The sequence below is a fragment of the Pelophylax lessonae genome (genome assembly GCF_965119305.1).
Source record: "Pelophylax lessonae genome assembly, chromosome: 12".
Taxonomy (NCBI): domain Eukaryota; kingdom Metazoa; phylum Chordata; class Amphibia; order Anura; family Ranidae; genus Pelophylax; species Pelophylax lessonae.
The window spans coordinates 216971482-216981298 of record NC_138779.1 but is presented as its reverse complement, the minus strand read 5'-3'; positions in this window follow the sequence as shown (position 1 = coordinate 216981298).

Sequence of the window (9817 nt, the reverse complement as noted above, 5' to 3'; positions counted from 1 at the left end):
ATTTATATAGGAGGGAGAAAGGGGGCGCCCAATTTTAGTCTTGCCTAGGGCAGCATAAAACCAAAATACACCACTGCTCCTTTCAGGTAGTGATGTCCAGTTCATGAACGAATCGCTCTTTTGAACAGCCTGCCAACCACATAATCCATCCCCCACTTGATCGATCTATTGCCCGTCAGGCCCCTCCGCCAGCCCCTGCACTTACCCCATGCAGGTGGCTGCTTCTCACCCTGCGTCTCCTCCGGAGTCCTGGCAGTCGATTCTCCTCCAATCAGGAGTTAGGACTCATGGCCAATCGGGTCTTAGGCCTTCCGGCCAATCAGGACTCAGGACCCGCTTCCTGATTGGCCGCAAGGAGAAACAGGAAGATATTAGCGAATATTAATTCGCTAATGACACATAACTGGGTGGGCTTTGGGCGCCCTGAGCCCACCCTTTTTGAAGCCAATTAGAGCCTCCGGCTCTAATCATGTGCTTCTAAAAAAATAAAAAAACATTGGAATCCATGCGTCCGGCGCCCTGCACTTAGATAAGGGGCCGGGCGCATGGATTAGGGGGGGGCACCCCTGCGCCCTGTATAGACGGGCAGCCACGGCTTTTGAATCGATTCTTTTCAGTGAACTGGAGGAATCGATTCGGCCTCATGCACACGGGGCATTTTTGCAGCTGCTTTTAGGAGCGTCAGACATTTTTTTTTTTTTTGTAGCTTAAAAACACCCCTCCGTGTTATCTTATGGCCTCATGCACACACAGACATTTTAAAGCTGTAAGTGGCATAGGCGTTTTCAAGCTGCAAAAAAAAAAAACAGGGCCAGCACGTTCTGAGGACCGGCGTTACAGCTGTAAAAGCATCTGACGTGGCTAAAGGCTGCTTGACGTTGCTTATACAGTGTTAAGCCACGTCATATTTTTTTTTACTATGTGAAAATAAATGGTTCCCTATGGGACCCTATTGATTTGAATGGAAATTGCATCCAAGTCGCATCAGGATGATCCGACTTGTGGTACGATTGCGCTCTGAGGATCTCCACGGGGGGGGGGGGGGACTCCATGCCAAATGGAAAAAAAATGGTGTGGAGTCCCCCCAAAATCCATACCAGACCCTTATCTGAGCATGCAGCCCGGCAGGTCAGGAAAGGGAAGGGACCCCCTCCTGGACCATACCAAGCCACACGCCCACAACATCAGGGGGTGGTGCTTTGGAGCCCAAAGCACCTTGTCCCCATGTTGACGAGGACAAGGGCCTCTTCCCGACAACCCTGGGCGGTGGTTGTGGGGGTCTGCGGACAGAGTACTTATCGGAATCTGTACACCCCCTGTAACAAGGGGGCCCCCCAGATCCTGGACCCCTCCATGTGAATGAGTATGGGGTACATTGATTGTACCCCTACCCATTCACCCCAAAAAAGGCAGTGTAGTGTAAATAATGACAAGAGATGGTTTTGAGGAATCCTTTATTAAAAATCTTCCTCCAACCTTTTCTGATTAAAAAGCCATACTTTGGCTTCAGGAACTTTTCCTCAGCTGAAATGATATCACTGGTCTGCTGCAGGCAGAAGGAAGCATTTCCTCGGTCTACTCCCAGCCTTCCCCAATGATTACGGAGACTCTGCATTGTAACTATGTAGCAAGTCACAGTGGCTGATCTGTGTCAGATATTTGTGCACCAGGATTTACATGATTGTGTCATCTCTGAGTCGGCCTCTTAGCCATAGATGGTAACCTCAGCCATAGAAGTAGATGGTGACCCTGGATGACGTGACCATAAGTTAGGGAAGTGTTGGGTGTCACTCAAGGTTTCCATCTACCATTCCAGTGACCCACACAGAGGAAGGAGAGTGCTGGTGTGGAAAGAGCCTGTCTTGGTTCAATGCATACAATCAAAAAGAGAAGGAAAACCCTCCAGGCACCACATGCCAACCAAGCCTGAATGTATCCTAAACAAAAGCAGCTTCAGCCTGGCTCTGTCTAGGCCACACCCCCTGAGAGGCATGGCCTGAACATGGCGAGCTGAAGCCACTTTCATTTAGGATACACTCAGGCTTTAATGGTGTATGGCGACTGGGAAGGGGGGGGGGCTCTCTTTGATCCTGGATGATGGCTAAAAAAGAAGGTGCTGTCCTTCTGGAGATAAAAGCAGATGAAGGCATGGCAGGGGTTGTACTATGATCTCTGTGACAGGTAATAAATACCTGGAAGGTATCGTGCATAAGACGCCGCTCAAACCCACCCAGGGCTTGCAAAATGTGTGGCCTCAGTGAGTGCTGCACTGGTCATGCCCCCTGATGCGTTTCGCCCTGTTCATGAGGGTTTGGTAACAAAGGTGACCTCTGTGACCAAGCCACAATGGTCAGGGAAAAACGCATCATTGGGCATGGCCGGAGCAACGCAGTATGCAAGCACCGGGTTGGTTCGAGCAGAGTCTTATGCACAATACTTTACCACTCCTTCATTAATGAATCACACATCTGCTTCCATCTTCTCCCATCGAGTACCGGCCAGGAGACACTCGAGGCTTGGCTTTTCTTTTCCATAAATACCTGCAGGGCTTTTTTTCTCGGAGAATAGGTGCAGGTACTCCCCTCTACTGAGTCACCCCTTGTCTCCACCCCCTACCCACCTCCGAATGCTGTCCTTTGGTTCCACCCTCTACCCACCTCCCAGTACCCCCCTTTTAGAGAACACAGAACCAAGTATGTTGTGGTTCTAGGCAGTGCTTTAAGTGGCCCAAAAGAGGTGCCGGTACTCTATTATAGCCTATAAGTTTTGTCGCCCCCACCCAACATCAGGGTCCCCACAGAGCACCCCCCCTGGCCTGGGACTCCGGAGCAGGGGGACTCACTGGTGGTGACTGGTCTGGCTCTGGAGTGGGAAATATTCTTGAGGGGGGGGGGGCAATTGAGAGCGCAGATGTCCAAAATGAGCGTACTGGTACGCTAAGGCGCACGGAGAGGTGGCGGCATGCTCAAGAGCCATATTTGGAAGTGGCAGTACTGAGTACCAGTGCATACCGGCCCACTTAAAGCACTGGTTCTAGGTAATTTGTAAAGAATTTGTTAATGATAACTAGAAAAGAAGTAAATAAGATCCCCTGGAATCAGCAACAATAGAGCCCTCCAACAATAGATCCCCCAGCAACAATAAATCTTCCCATGCAACAATAGAAAGAAAAATAAAAAATTGATCCCCTGCAATCAGCAACAATATCTCCCCAGCAACAATAAATCCTCCCCTGCAACAATCGCCCTTCCCCCAATAAATCCTCCACTGCAACAATAGCCCCCCCACAACAAAATGCCCTCCAGCAACAATAGATTTAACCAAGAAACAATAGATTCCCTGGCAGGGCCGGCGCTACCAGTAAGGCGACTAAGGCAGCTGCCTAGGGCGCAGCTTAACAGGGGGCGCCGCCATTCTGCACCCCGAATCAGTAGTGGACCGGCCGGTGTGGCACTCCTCATGCTGTGCCGCCTGAGCGCTACAGCAAGCGAGCCCCAGGCAGCACACACCACTTGTCTAGAGCGCACATTAGAATAGTCGGGGCGCCAGAAGTGCCCTCCATAGAATCCTGGGGATCCAGCTCGGCGCTCACTGCCCTCCGGTCTCCGCCCCTCCAGCTGATTTCTGCTTGAAGAAGATCAGGAGCCGATCTCCAATCACACTCAGGGAGCTGGGCTTGTGCCTCTCCAGACGCCCCCCCCCCTCTGCTCCGTGTTCAACTTCTGGCAGAAGCAGATTGCTGGACACCGGACAGTCTCCCATCCCCCATCACATGCCGAGGACAGCATGCAAGGTGAGATGATGTGTGTCCCGTCCTCTCCCACCCCTCACACAGACAACACAGTACACTCCCCCACCCGGACACTGGCCTCACTCTTCATACATGGGGGGCTGCATTGTATGATATTGGGGGGGGGGGCTGTATTGTATGATATGGAGGGGGCTGCCTGCATTGTATCATGGGGGGGGGGGCTGTATTGTATGATATAGAGGGGGCTGCCTGCATTGTATCATGGAGGGGGGGGGCTGTATTGTATGATATGGAGGGGGCTGCCTGCATTGTATCATGGGGGGGGCTGTATTGTATGATATGGAGGGGGCTGCCTGCATTGTATCATGGAGGGGGGGGGGCTGTATTGTATGATATGGAGGGGGCTGCCTGCATTGTATCATGGGGGGGGGCTGTATTGTATGATATAGAGGGGGCTGCCTGCATTGTATCATGGAGGGGGGGGGCTGTATTGTATGATATGGAGGGGGCTGCCTGCATTGTATCATGGGGGGGGGCTGTATTGTATGATATAGAGGGGGCTGCCTGCATTGTATCATGGAGGGGGGGGGCTGTATTGTATGATATGGAGGGGGCTGCCTGCATTGTATCATGGGGGGGGGGGCTGTATTGTATGATATAGAGGGGGCTGCCTGCATTGTATCATGGAGGGGGGGGCTGTATTGTATGATATGGAGGGGGCTGCCTGCATTGTATCATGGGGGGGGGGGGGCTGTATTGTATGATATGGAGGGGGCTGCCTGCATTGTATCATGGGGGGGGGCTGTATTGTATGATATAAAGGGGGCTGCCTGCATTGTATCATGGAGGGGGGGGGCTGTATTGTATGATATGGAGGGGGCTGCCTGCATTGTATCATGGGGGGGGGGGCTGTATTGTATGATATAGAGGGGGCTGCCTGCATTGTATCATGGGGGGGCTGTATTGTATGATATGGAGGGGCTGCCTGCATTGTATCATGGGGGGGGGGGCTGTATTGTATGATATAGAGGGGGCTGCCTGCATTGTATCATGGGGGGGCTGTATTGTATGATATGGAGGGGGCTGCCTGCATTGTATCATGGGGGGGGGGCTGTATTGTATGATATAGAGGGGGCTGCCTGCATTGTATCATGGGGGGGGGGCTGTATTGTATGATATGGAGGGGGCTGCCTGCATTGTATCATGGGGGGGGGCTGTATTGTATGATATGGAGGGGGCTGCCTGCATTGTATCATGGGGGGGGGGGCTGTATTGTATGATATGGAGGGGGCTGCCTGCATTGTGTCATGGGGGGGGGCTGTATTGTATGATATGGAGGGGGCTGCCTGCATTGTATCATGGGGGGGGCTGTATTGTATGATATGGAGGGGGCTGCCTGCATTGTATCATGGGGGGGCTGCATTGTATCATATGGAGGGGGCTGCATTGTATCATATGGAGGGGGCTGCATTGTATCATATGGAGGGGGCTGCATTGTATCATATGGAGGGGGCTGCATTGTATCATAGCAGCCCCCTCTATATCATACAATACAGCCCCCCCCCATGATACAATGCAGCCCCCTCCATATGATACAATGCAGCCCCTTCCATATCATACAATACAGCCCCCTCCATATGATACAATGCAGCCCCTTCCATATCATACAATGCAGCCCCCTCCATATCATACAATGCAGCCCCCTCCATATCATACAATGCAGCCCCTTCCATATATCATATGGAGGGGGCTGCATTGTATCATATTGAAGGGGCTGCATTGTATCATGGGGGGGCTGTATTGTATGATATGGAGGGGCTGTATTGTATGATATGGGGAGGTTGTTTTGTGTAGGCTGTATTGTGTGATATGGGAGGTGTGCTGTATTATATGGGGGGGGGGGCTGTATTGTGTGATATGGGGGGGCTGTGTATAATGGACAGTGTCCCCGTCTACCCAAATGCTGACCTCGTCTGACTGATGGTGATCTGTGATTGGCTGTCTCCATGACCTTATTCACATGGATGGCGGTGAAGCTGCATTATTACCAACCACCAACCGGGAGGAGAAGCTGAGGTTGGTGGGGACTGTACACAGGTCACAGCAGAAATTACCCCCCATCAGTGTTCCTTTAAACTGCTTCCCACCTCACTACATCAACCACTGCGCTCACACGTGCGTAATGCAGAGATCTTCTGGCTCTTGGCTGATGTAGTGAAGGTAGGTCATATGGGGGGGGGGGGGGGCGGCAATTTTTATTTTGCCTAGGGCGGCAAAAATCCTTGCACCGGCCCTGTTCCCTGGCAGCCAACATCAATAGGCCATTCAGCTCACCCCACTGACCCCAGCACCCCTTTGCCATTGCATACATTCAGACTGAAGGTGCCGGAACTGCGTTCCCCCGCGTTCCCGCTGAAAAAAAGCCCTGAATACCTTGAAGGGTTGTACCGACACATTACCTAACATAAAACATGTCTAAAGACAGGTCCACTTTAATACTAATGTAGTTTAAAAATAATTACAGTGTCTCCCGAGCCCCAATAGAATACAAGCCTTATGATGTCTGTAAACTGAACTGTATTCCTCCTCTCTGTTCTTATTTTATATATAGAAGCTTGTCCTCATGATGTGTGACTCAGACCCACCGTCCCACTTCCCTTACACAATAACTAAAGAAAAGAACATCTGAAATTCCAAATTTTGCAACTTCAACTTTTATTGCAGAAACTCTTCTTTATGATACAACTTGATTTCCGCGGTTTTGCTATTTTTTTTTTTTTTTTTGTGATGTCAAATGTTCTAGAGCCGTTGACAAAGAAGACCGTTCACTTGGCAAATACGGTGAAGCTGTACTCACTTCAACCAGCCAATCAGGTGCAAGCAAAAACCCCATCTTTTTTTCCACTTTCCCTGTGTATTAAAACAGCAGTACCTGTGTTGCTAAATAAACAGCCTCTATTCCTTAGGCCCCATTCACACCTGGTGATTTGGAATCAAGGGCGGAATCGCCTTTGGGTGCCGTTTATTCTAAATGGCACTCCAAATGCAGTGCGAATGTCACGCTACAGAATCAGGTTGCAGTTGTGGAAAAAGGAGCCTTTAAAATAGGGCAAAGCTTGTTGCTCCAAAAAGGAACGAGAGCTTCTTTTGGGTGACAAACGATCATAGGGCAGCCTGTTGAAGGGAATAGCCTTCCCTATTTGCAGCACGCAAAGTGTGAATAGGACCTTATAGTGGAGCCAAAAAACATGACATCTGTGTAAAACATACTGTATAATATGTATAATCCAACAGTTTTTGTTTTTCTGAGTACTCTCTGTATAATGTTATCAATATCTGGTATACTGCCCCCTGGCAGGAGACCTGGGCTCACCCAATGCGCAGGGTCTAAGCAACAATTGGGTCCCATTCACACAGGGCGATGTCCCGTGCAAGGCCATCTTTAACCAGCACAGGGAGGCACAATCTCTGCGTGAACCCATGTGCCGACTTCCCATTTTAGTCTATTGGGACAGGTGGCTGCACAGACACGCTTTGTTTACTTCTCTGAAACTGTCACCAGGTCAGGATCATCCCACCAAGGGATAGTAGGAACATATTGGCTATGAAGAGGGGGCTGTACAATAGGAAACAGACAGGAGAAAAGGCAAGGGTCAAGGCAGGTAGCAAATTAGAGAGTAATCAAGTCAAGTCAAGGCTCAAAGGCAGACGACAAGCAAGAGAGTAGTCAGGTCTAGGCAAGGGGTCAAAGACAGGCGGCAAGAAAGAGAGTAGTCAGGTACAGACAAGGGTCTTGGAAGGTGGCAAAGGAAAGAGTAGTCAGTCCAGGCAAGAGTCTTGGAAGGTGTCAAAGGAGAGTGTAAACAGGTCCGGGAAAGCGTCATGAAAGGTGGCAAAGGAGAGAGTAGTCGGGTTCAGGCAAGGCTTTTGGAAGATGGCAAAGGAGAGAGTAGTCAGTCCAGGCAAGGGTCTTTGAAGGTGTCAAAGTAAAGTGTAATCAGGTCCAGACAAGGGTTTTGGCAGTTGACAAAGGAGAGAGTAGTCGGGTCCAGGCAAGGGTCTTGGAAGGTGGAAAAGGAAAGAGTAGTCAGGCCTAGGCAAAAGTCATGGAAGATGGCAAAGGAGAGTTTAGTCAGTTCCAGGCAAGAGCCTTTGAAGGTGTCAAAGGAAAGTGTAATCAGGTTCAGACAAGGGTTTTTGCAGGTGACAAAGAAGAGACTAGTCAGGTCCAGGCAAGGGTTTTGGAAGGTGGAAAAGGAGACAGTTGTCAGGTCCAGGCAAAAGTCATGGAAGATGGCAAAGGAGAGTCTAGTCAGGTCCAGGCAAGGGTCTTGGAAGGTGGCAAAGGAGAGAGTATTCAGGTCCAGGCAAAAGTCATGGAAGATGGCAAAGGAGAGTCTAGTCAGGTCCAGGCAAAAGTCATGGAAGATGGCAAAGGAGAGTCTAGTCAGGTCCAGGGAATGGTCCTGGAGTGGCAAATTACAGAATAGTCAAACCCAGTTAACAGTCTTGGCAGGTAGAACATGAGAGAGTAGTTAGGTCCAGGCAATGACTGAAGGCAGGAGGCAATCAAGAGAATAGTCATGTCAATCAAGATCGGCAGCTGTCAGGCAATCTTACCAGGAGGTATTATAACTAGCTGTAAGACACAGCACAGGCCACTTCAAAGGCTGAAGATTTAATACCCCTTTGGTCAGGGGATATGCCCAGCATCATTACTGGGGACTCTGGAAGTCCTTGCAGTGATTCTGAGAGTACCATTGGAATGCCCTGGCAGGAATTCTGGAAGTCCTGGCAAAGAATTTGAAAGTAAGAGTCCTGAAAGTCATGGTAGGGTACTCTGAAAGTACTGCGTGATTTTCTATTTCCTTTTTAAGAGGCCAAGCAGTCCCGCAAAAATGTCTTTGGCTACCTTGGGTGCTTCAGAAGAAGGGGGGGGGGGGTGCAAGGGCAGAACTTGCAACCTATGGCACTGAAGTACTTTACAACCCAATGTAGGGGGCTTTTGTCTTGGTTGCTAAAGGACCTTGTCCCAACTTGTTAGGATAAACCATTTAACACTGCTGGTGGTCAGCTTTTTTAAATATGGATTAAAGCCAATGTATATGGGCATGGCAGCAATTGATATAAGCAATAAATATCTTGGGAGTCACATAATGTCCTACTTATCGTTATAGTTCTATATTCATGGCCTTCTGGAAGATGAACAAATCTACAAGGCATGACCTCATCATTGTGTCATTGATTCCTGATGGTCCAATGAGAAGGGTGGGGTGGGTCCTTTAACAAGCTGTATTGCTTAAAGCAGCCTTTTTCAACCAAGCTCCCTAGGCACCCCGGGGTGCCTTGAGGATTCTTCAGGGATGCCTTGGCAAAATGCCTAAAAATTGTTCCAAAATTATAAACAAGCCAGTTTGTAGATAAACCTGCCTTTTATTTATACAAAGCCACAGGTTTTCATTGGGCACCATTACAAACTTCTTGAGGGCACCTTAGCTGACTCATGCAGAAAAATTGGGGTAGAAGAGAAACATTGGAACACTAGTCAGTACCAGTTTGCAAAAGTGTATCTGCTATGGAAGAATAAATCACTTCTAACGTTGGGTGACCTACTTGTGTGGATGTTGCTGTGTTATGCAAAACTAATAGAATAGTTTTTACATTTTAGAGCGGGGTGCTTCAAGACCGTCCATCATTTTTAAAGGGTGCCCTGACTGAAAAAAGGTTGAGAAACATTGGCTTAAAGGATCAAAAATGGGTTGATTCCACAGTCATGTGACTGCACATCTTCCCTGCCCATCCCTTTCCTCAGGTGCAGGCAGGTGAATGACATCACGGGGGGGGGGGGGGATACATTGCCCGCCTATGTATGATGTATCAAGCAGAGCGGGGCAGGGAGCGTGGCAGCAAAGCCAAATAAGACTACATGCTCCCCATTGCACCCTGTTGCTCCAATAATGAAGCTGTGAGACACATGCATGGCATGATCAGAATGCTACAGGAAGGGAGGGGAACTGCCAGGATCTCCAGGTATTCTCTAGTAAACAAGATACTATGTAGCTAAAG